This window comes from Gossypium hirsutum, chromosome A11 (assembly GCF_007990345.1).
Source record: "Gossypium hirsutum isolate 1008001.06 chromosome A11, Gossypium_hirsutum_v2.1, whole genome shotgun sequence".
Lineage (NCBI taxonomy): Eukaryota > Viridiplantae > Streptophyta > Magnoliopsida > Malvales > Malvaceae > Gossypium > Gossypium hirsutum.
The window spans coordinates 3094272-3105168 of record NC_053434.1 but is presented as its reverse complement, the minus strand read 5'-3'; positions in this window follow the sequence as shown (position 1 = coordinate 3105168).

Sequence of the window (10897 nt, the reverse complement as noted above, 5' to 3'; positions counted from 1 at the left end):
ACGGTAGAAATATGATATGTAGAGATGAAAACAGAGATGTAGGGCCTTGGTTCCTTTTGCTAAATGTTACTGTTTCGCTTAATTATATGAAAATTTTATATTTTGATATTCTCTAAAAATTGAAACTCAATTTAAATAACTTTATCACAAAATTGTTTAGCTTTTTACTTCCTAATTCTTAAAATTATATTTCAGCGCGACACAAAATTATAGACTTGGTCCCCGTCAATTATATTACAATATATTTTGAAGTAGAAAATATTTAAAAAAAATATAAAAAAATGGGAAGTAATGAAGCACTCGAAGACAAAGAACATATACAGCAAATTGGGAATATTTATAAAAAAATCCCTTTAAGTTAGTTTATTTTAGGGTCCCATTTGGTAGCATGCTTGCTTGGTAGCTAGCTTGCCGTTTACGTCCTTTTAGTAATTAATAAGCTATAAATTGCTGCGGCATTGGAAGCAAATGTCCACGTTACGTACTCTTGTGAAAATGCCAAGTGTAAAACGGATTGGTGTGGAACGAATTTCCAAATTTCAACAAATTTTCTTCATTTTTCAATTATTATTATTTTGTAAAATAGTAATTGCATTGAAACATGAGGCCGGTTTTATATGGAAATGGGAAAGATTTGAGGCTCAAATTTCATATTTATTAATTATATTTTTCATAAAGAGTACATTAATCAATTCTCTCAAATGAAGATTGTGTGAAGATTGTTGGTTAGTCTATCAAATATAATTATAAATGTATGGAATTATATGCATGGTCATTATTTTAATAGATCGTTCAATCCTACCGAATGACCATTGAACTAATTTGAGTAGGGTTAGCGTTACGTGGATCTTGATTCCAACATTGAATAAACCATTTATGATTATGCTTCAAGTTTATAGACTCATTGAATGCCCATTTATTCATAAACGTAAAATACAAATAAATATTTTCTCAATTCAAAATAATGTCCATACATTTTTAAATATGTAATCATATAACCGACTGATTTTTATAATATTTCGAATAACGCTTAGTTTTTTTTTTACTATAAACATAAATAATTATATCAATACATATAATATATATATATTCATAACTAATTTACACTCTTCACCCCGAGAAAATTGGGAAAAAAACAAAATCAACAACTAACTAATTTGGAGGCGATTCATGTCACCTTAAACAATACATAATCATGCCTTAAAAAAGTGTCAAATCATTCTTTAGAACCACACTGAAATCCAATCATATATTGGTATATATTTAATGTATTTTTTTATTCATTTTAAAATTTATATTTTTTTAATATTAATAATAATTCTTTCCAAAAACATCATAATCAAACTTCATTTCTCTAAGAAAGTCATCACTGCCCCCAATATATATATATCACATATAAATTTGTAATAAGCATATCACTAGTTTGCAAGACCCGGGCGACGTCCACGACATGCATCGACGTTAAGCCTAAACGACACTTGTATGGCGGTTCATCATGCAACGTGGGAATTATCTACATTTAATTGCTAAACAGTATGCTGTTGTTAAAAGAAAAGGATGGTGATGACAAACATTTATATTAAAAACTGTTCAAACTTTGTCCTTGAAAATGTATTTAAGAAAAATCGAATAAAAATTAAGTATATAATCCGTGATTGTTGTTGTTTGAGACATACAAAAACTTTATTAGTCATTATCGATATTTTCAAAACTCTTACTTACTTCATGACGGTTGCATCCTTTTTACAATATACTTTGTTACCACATATATATATTATTTTTTCAATAAACCAAGGAGTGATTAATAAAAATAACAATTGTATTAGATTTAATAACAGATTAATAACATCTTTTTAATACTTATTAAATATCGATTCACATTGGCATTATTACCAATGTCAGAGGATGTGGATTCGAGTGCGCTGAATCATATTATTCTTCTATTTAAAGGTTGGGGAGGGACTATAAGTAATTCTAGACGTTATGTCAAAAATATATATATATGATAAAAATCTATAATAAGATAGATGTTTAAAAAAAATTAAATCTCATGGCCCTTTCAATTCTCCATGGATACTAAGTGTTGATTCAAGACTATATCTATTTTAGTATTTATTTTAATTCTTCATCCTTCTGTTGGTGTGATAGAAATTAGTCCCCATTTCATACATGAATTTTCATTTTCGAAATTCATAGTTATCATTTTTTTTAGAAATATAATGTCTTTTTCAATTTACTATGATAACAAAAATCAATTCGACATTTAGTGAAATCATTTGCCCTGTAAATAGTTTTAGAGAAGTCCAAAGATTTCTCCGCCATCCTTGTAAGCTTTTTAGATTTTAATTGAGAAAAGAGACACGGAGGATCTCACATTTAAGAGAAGTAACCAATAATAAAGAGGCGGCCACCACCTTACTTACTAATAAATAATCCCACATCTTATTACATTTTTCAAGAACTTTATTTTATTAATAATTATATTTTAAAATATCATTTACTAAGAATTTATCTTTTAAATAATTTATAGTCCGACCAACTAAGTCGAGTCAATTTGTTTTGGATTAGGTTTGAATTTAATATTTTTAATATTAGTCGACTTGATTTTGTACGTTTTTTCAATAAAAAATAAAATAATATTTAAACAGTGAAGTAATTAGGATCTCGATCTAAGTTTAAAATTTTATTGAATACAGATCTAATTAATGAATATTTCTAATTATTTTTAAATAGATTTATTTTCAAATATAAACATATTTCATCATTTTAATAAAAATCATTAATTTTTGTTTATTATTTAAAAAAAAGTATTGATGATTGATATCTTATAAATGAATTTTAAATGTCTATATATAATAAATTAAAATAAAAAAGTATTGATCGGCAAAATCTTCCACAAAACGATATCTAAAATTAAAAAGGAAAACGAATTGGAGGCTAAGAATAGGACAGCTGTCCAACGACTGACCGTGTTAGCTTGGGCCCATTTATCAGCAGTTAGAATAGGAACGGGTGCCAAGTGTCAAAATAAAAGCAATAATTTCCTCTGGAGATCACATCCCATTGTAGAAAATGGCCACGTATTGATTCTTTAAAGAATGGGATCCATTTAAATTGACAGATGATTCACTGCGGTTTAATCTACGGAGAGGAGTCGTGTTGACCTCATGATTTGATTAAGATCGTGTTTTAGTTGGCTTTGGATTACCAAAAAGGAAAAAAAGGAGGAGAAAAAAGTCAAACCATCGATAGAGAACCGTTGCAGCTCCAGTATATTTATTTGGTTGGCGGATCTTGTACTGTCACTGTTTGTTTGTTGCCTGAAAACGCTGTCGACTGCCACATTGACATATCTAAAATCAGATAACTTTTTTTACTGTTAATTAAATTATCATGTCTCCAGTCTCCACCATGAAAGTTTTTATGTAAATATATATTTTGTAAAATATTTATTTACAAAATAGTAATGAAATTTCAGTTGAAATAAAATAATAATAATAAGAGAATGAGGCTGAAACCTTAAAGCCCAAGCAATATAGTTCGAGTAAATAATTAAGCTCAATTAAAATATGAGTCGAGCTTGAATTCGAACATTTAAAGTTTAAGTTAAGTCATTTTTATGTTTATAATAGAGTCTTTTTTTTATAAAATTAACTTAAGAAAATTAATTAATTACATCAATGATTTATTATTTTGATTAAACACATAAATGACCTAAAATCTACAATAAAAATTAATGAAGTCAAAGAGTTTGGTGCCACCAACATACCACGTCAGTAACCAGGATAAAAAAATTATTTTTTTGATAGAGCCATGTAGAATGGCGCCACCTGTATAAATATTAGGAAAATACTATAATAAAAAAATTTTCATTTCCTGGTGGAGCCAAATAAATTGGCACCACCAGTTTCCAATGTGATTTTTTTTTTAATTTTCTAAAATTTTAAATATATTAAAAAATATTATGTAATGACCCAAATTTTACAGTTATTGGAAAAATGTATTTTCGGGTTTCTGTTTTTGAAAAATGGATTCGTAAATATTTATTAAAAATATTTACGAAATTAAGTGAATGGTTAATTAAAGTTTAATGAAGTAAATTAGCTTAAATTAAGAGTAATTAGATAAAGGATTAAATTGAATAAAGTGTGAAAGTTTAATTATAGAATAAAGAAAATTGAAGGGACTAAATAAGTAAATAAGCCAAAATAAGTGTCAAGTTTGTGGTAAAAATAAAATATATGTGTAATAAATATTATACATACATTTGTAATACATGTTTGTATTTACTTATTATTTAAGTAAATATTATTATTTTATATTAATTAAATAAAGTAAATAATTAAACAATTAAAATAAATAAAAGAAAGACAAATGTATGGTGATGATGATATACAAATGTAATAATATATATGGATACAAATGCAAAATAAATACTTATTATTTAATAGATATTTATTATAGTTATTATTATTGTTATTATATTTTATATATACAAAGTAAAAGAAAGAAAAGAAAGAAAAAGAGAATAGAATGAAACGAAACAGAATAGAACAAGGGAGAAAGAAGGAAAGAAAGAATAGAAAGGGAGAAAAGGGAAAATTTAGGTTTTGAAGCTTTAAACTTTAATATGTAAGTCAATTAAGCTTTTTTTACTTAATTTTGATGTTTTAGAAGCCTTGGAATAAGGTTTTGATAAAATTAAGTTGATATTTTGAAAATTATTAGATTTCTAGATATTGTTCTTTAAGAATAAAATGATGAATTAAGGGCTAAATTGATAGAAATTCAAGTTAAAAGTGAAATAAGGATTGAATTGTAAAGTAAATCATAAGTTTTGAAGGACTAAATTGAAAGAATTTTGAAATTATGGAGTTATGATAAAATGAAAGAGTTGAAATTAGTTTAAAGTGAAAATTGAATGAAAATATTGAGTTAAATGTGAAGAATAAAAGTTAGTCTTGGTTTAGGGACTAAATTGGAATTTAAGCAAAAGTTGGATAAAAATTAAAATATTCAATATGAAAATTGAATGGTAATGTATTGATAATATTTAATTGATTTCCGTAGCTAGCGTTGTGCCGGAAAATCTCGGCTAGGCAAGGAAAAGACAAAGCAGACGAAGGATAGCTCGGAAATTACGGTTTGTATTTCTATAATCTGAACTTAATACTTAATTGTTAAATTTATTACTTGATAAGTATAGTAAGTATTTAAAGGTAAATATTTGAATAGAAATAAATATTGATTGGAATTAAAGATTGAATTTTATTATTAATTGTTATATTTTAAATGAATGTTATGGTAAATAATTAAAGTGTGAATTATTGGTATTGTGTTTATTATTGAAATGAATTTATTTGAAAATGTGGTGAAATAATTATGAATAAGTGTTTATTGTGAAATTTGATTATCTGTTAATAAAAAGTGAATTGAATTATATTGATTTATTAAATTATGTGATTAATTGAAATATATATGTATTGATTGAAAACCGAAAATTGGTTAAATACCCTATTAACAGTATCGGGCTAAGTCGGATATAGTTGGCATACCATAGGATTTAAAGTGTTCAGGGATATTCCGACTTTGTGTTGATGAGACACTATAAGTGTCGCATTACTGTTACTGTTCCGGATTTCTTCCGATGAAGTACTCTGTGTATCGTACTGCTACTGTTACTGTTACTGTTACTATTACTGTTAGCGTTACTGACGCGGTGTATTCCGGCTTCGGATGATGAACACTGTGTGCTATCCCGGTGTGTGGGTTGGATCCGCGTATCCGTCTAGGTTCGAGTCATGTTAATAGGGGTAAATAAAGGTACTGAAAATTGATTGTTACTGAATATTCGACTGTTACTGAATCAATGACTGTCACTGAATAACTGACTACTATTGAATAATTGCCTGATATTGAATAAACGACCATTACTGAATAACTGATTATTACTGATGACTGATTATTACTGAACAATAAAGATCAATTGATTGTTACTGAATATTGGCCAGTTACTAAATGTCTAAATGATACTAAATATTGGTTGAGTGATAATGAAAAATCGATTGATATTAAATAAACACTGAAACTATATGTAACACCCCTAACCCGTATCCATTGCCGAAGCAGGGTTACAAAGTGTTACCAGTAAATGCATAACATTTACAGATTAATCGAATCATTTACTATTCACTTTCTGAGATCATATATATAACGACATTTATTTAGGCCCTCGAAGCCCAACATGAACATTAAAATCAAGTCGGAACTCAACTGATTTCTCATAAAATTTTTTGCTTAATTTTTAAAATTTTTACTTAAGAACAGTACCCACACGCCCGTGTGGCTTGGGACACGCTCGTGTCCCTTGTCCGTGGAGCTCTCTGTTTATGACATCATCATCAATTTAGGGGCATACGGCTACATCGCATGCCCGTGTCCTAAAGCCGTGTTCCATACACGGCTGAGGCACACGGCCGTGTCTCTGCCTGTGTGGTCAATACCTAGGCTATTTTCCAAGCTTTGGTCAACCTTAATCTCTTACACACTCATACAAAATCAAAAACATATAACATGGTATTCAATTAATGACTAAACATTCTCAATTAAACCACAAACATAGCATTTGTATGTCATCATACACGTGTCTCTCATACTCACTTTACCTTGTCTATTATAGTACCACTTATACTTTTATACCATGATTACCATCTTACCAAATATCTTCAGCTTAATCATCAAGCATTCATATTTAAAGCTTGATCATATCTTTATAAAATACCACGATTCAGGTGCGCAGAATAACATGTTTGCCTGAGACATTTTAATTCAACTTCATTCCCAACAAGCATCACTTTAAAACTAGTCATATATATACATGTCATGATACATATCATTCTCTTACTGTTTTCTTATAAACACATATCATTTATTTCATTATATCAATATTTCATATATCATAGTTTCCATGTATTCCACATATATTTATTTTCCTCCTCCTCCTCCTCTCCATTTCACATCCTTAATGTATATAACATTCTTGTAAGTATGATTTCACAATTTACTTATAAATGCTCACATCAAGCTACCCACACGAGTCATAGTCACTCACTTATTTATAATTTGAGTTACAGAGCTCCAAATTAAGATCCGTAAATTTTCTCTGAAACTAGACTCACATATATTTCCACCATAAATTTTTCAAAATTTTTGGTTTATCCAATTAGTACAGTTTATTTATTAAAATTTCCCCTATTTCACTATCCGACAGGTCTGACCTCTCTTCATTAAAAATTAATTATCTCACAGTACAAAACTCGAATAATGTTATTGTTGAATTATCTTGAAAATAGACTCATTAAGGATTCTAAAAATATAATTTTGAGTCTCTAATTATTTTTCTCCAAATTTTTGTGATTTTCCAAAGTCAGAAAAGGGGAACCCGATTTCATTCTGACCTTATCTCACAAAATTCATTATATCTCATAATTTACAATTCAATTGCTTACACCGTTTCTTCTATAAGAAACTAGACTCAATAAGCTTTAATTCAATATTTTTTCATCCTCTAATTCAATTTATAAAATTTATGGTGATTTTTAAAAGTTAACCTACTGCTGCTGTCCAAAACTGTTTTAGTTCAAGATGTTTATTACCATTTTTCCTCTAAATTCCACTGATCATACAATTCAGTCGTTGCTCAATTAGCCCATCAATTAAGCTAATTTTTCTCAATTAACATTTTATTCCATCATTCCAAACTATTACACAACCTTTAAAAATCAGAATTTCAACACTAAACCTTAATTTACAACTTTTTCACAATTAGGTTCTAAAACCAATTTCTATTGAAATTACTTGATAAAATCATCAAACAACAAAATCAAAGCTTTAAATCCATTTTAGTTCATCATAAACAGCCAACACTTATCAATGGTATCTTTCAATTTTGTCCATAAAATCAAAAACTAATGAATTAAACACTTGGACCTAATTATAAAAGTCACAAAAACATAAAAATCTCAAAGAAAAGGGTAAGAATTGAACTCACATATGTTAAAGTATGAAAAATCAGCAACTTTCAGACCTTCCATGGCGTTTTTGCTGAAGAAAAATGACGATATCTCTAGATTTTTCAATTTTGTCTTGTTTTATATGCTTAATTTGCAAAATTTCCAATTTTGCCCCTTGTTCACACTTGATTTTTATTTTTCCTGCACACACATGCCGTCCAGCCCAATAATAGGTGTTTAATTTCCTATTTATTCCTCCTTTAATTATTACTAGAGCTATTTAATCACATTTTATAATTTTGCACTTAATTCAATTTAGTCCTTTTTACCCAATTGACTACCGAAACCTTAAAATTTCTTGACGAAACTTTAGTACTGACTTACTAACTCTCCATAAATATTTCTAAAAATATTTATGGCTCGGTTTATGAATTTGAGGTCTCGATACCTCATTTTCAACCCAATTTACCTGATTAATTCTTTTAAAATCGCAAAATTCACTAATTCAAAAAAAAATTTAAATTCGCACTTGGCCCATAATTATTATTTATTAAAATTTCTTAACTTACTCATTGGATTTTGTGATCTCGAATCACTGTTTCCGACACCACTGAAAAATTTGGTTGTTACACTGTATATATTTCATTGAAATTGATTAATAAGTTAAGACCTCAGTATTATAAAATGAAAACAAATGATTGAACTATTAAGATTATTAGATTGAAATCTCAAAGTTCATTGGTATATGATTTATTATTGATTTAAGTATCGGTTTATAGAAATTCCACTGAGTTCAAACTCAACGTACAGTTTGTTTTCGTGCACAGGATAAGTTAAAGTCAGATCGTTGAATCAGCAGCCCAGGTTGATCCCAAACTGTAAGTGGAGAATTATGTTAATTATTAGTAATGGCATGTACCTAGGATGTCAAAATGGTCATTTTGGAAATTATTGTAAATGTTGTTATAAATGATAATGGTTGAGTATGTAACTTATTTAAGTTTGGTATTAAAAAAAAGTTTATTTAGCATGAAATATAGAGTTTTGTTGATATAAATTGTGGTACCAACGGGGGTACGTTGGTTGGATGTTTGTTTTGGTCAAAATTAATATGCTTTAGATGTGTTAGATCGTAATTTGAGTAATCTAAAAGATTAGAAATTATGTTGCTTGTGGTTTAAAATTACGGGATTGATAAATTTGAGGTATAAGACTTATTTTGAGTCCACACGGCCTGGCACACGGGCGTGTGACCAGACCGTGTAAGACACACGGCTTGCACACGGGCATGTTGTTTGGCCGTGTGTTCCCTGCACCTTAAATGTTGTAAAACAGAATGTCCAGGTATTCCACACGGGCTGAGAACACGGGCATGTGACTTGGCCGTGTGAAACTAGTTTTGTTCATGGGCAACAAGTCAAAGAAGTTTACGGGTAATGGACACGGGCATGTCCTAGTCGTGTGAGTCACACAGAGTGGTAACATGGGTGTGTGGTACTGTTTATTAAAAAGAAATATTGGAAATCTTACAAAAAAGTTTATAAGCTTCTGATTGGATTCCGGTTTGTTCTTAACATATTCTATGGGCCTAGAATGTACTTGAAAGGGGTTAATAAGATAATTTACTGAACTGTATAATTATCAATTTTATTTGATTCGTGTTATAAACAGTAGTGACCGGTAATACTCTGAAATCCTATTCTGATGTCAGAAAAGGGTTAGGTGGTGTTACATGTTAAGTATAATTAATTTTAAAATTTTAACATATTTAAAACTTTAATATACTTAATATATATTTAAAATTTTAATTACATAAAAAATTAATTATATAAAAATTTAGGTCAAACACGTAAATGACCTAAACTCTACAGTAAAAGTTGGCGGAGCCAAAGAGTTTGGCGCCACCAACATGCCACGTTAGCAACCAAGATAAAATAATCAATTTTTTAGTGGAACCGTGTAAATTGGTGCCATTTGTATAAATATTAAGGAAATACTACAATTTCTAAAAAAATAGAGGGACTTTAAAATAAATTTTCTCTTTTTTGATAGAGCCAAATAAATTAGCCCACCTTTTTTTGTGTGTTTACCTATTAAAAATATATTAAAATTTTAAATTTGGCTATACTTAAATTTTTTTTAATATGTTCAAAATTTTAATATAGTTAAATATATTAAGTATATTGAAAATTTAAAATTGGTTATACTCAACATTTTCTTTAACGTGTTTAAAATTTTAACATATTTAAAATTTTAAAAATATATATATATTTTCTCTTTATCTATTAAAAAATATATTAAAATTTTAAAATATATTTTAAAAAATATATTGAATATATTAAAAATTTTAAATTGGTTATACTTAACATTTGTATAATATATTTAATTTTTTAAAAATATACTAAATATTATAGCGTGAAATAAAAAAAAACTAAACACATCCCACTAAACACGCAGATGCCCGTCATTTACATTTGTTTAAGCAAAAACGCATTCATGGTTTTTAAATTTATATAATTGTAGAAATATTATAATGGTAAATTGAATTTATATTGATAATAAATATTTAAATTACTAAAATAATTCACATGTTTTAATTATTTTTTTATTATTTTTATAAAGAAAAAGGAACCAGGCCCATGAAATTAGTGGGCTGATGGTCACCACCTCCGATCCATCAGCTGGTTTGACGATGGATTCTCTGCTCCATCTGAGGTTTTTAGAATATTGGTATTTCGAAATCAATCAATTCAATTTATAAAAGATGTTAAAAATTATGGTTTTAATAAACTTATTCCTTATTAGTATGTAATTAATTAATTAATTAATTAATTAATCAAAAAGATAACAGCATTAATTTTTAAGTGTTTAAATTGAGTTTTGGT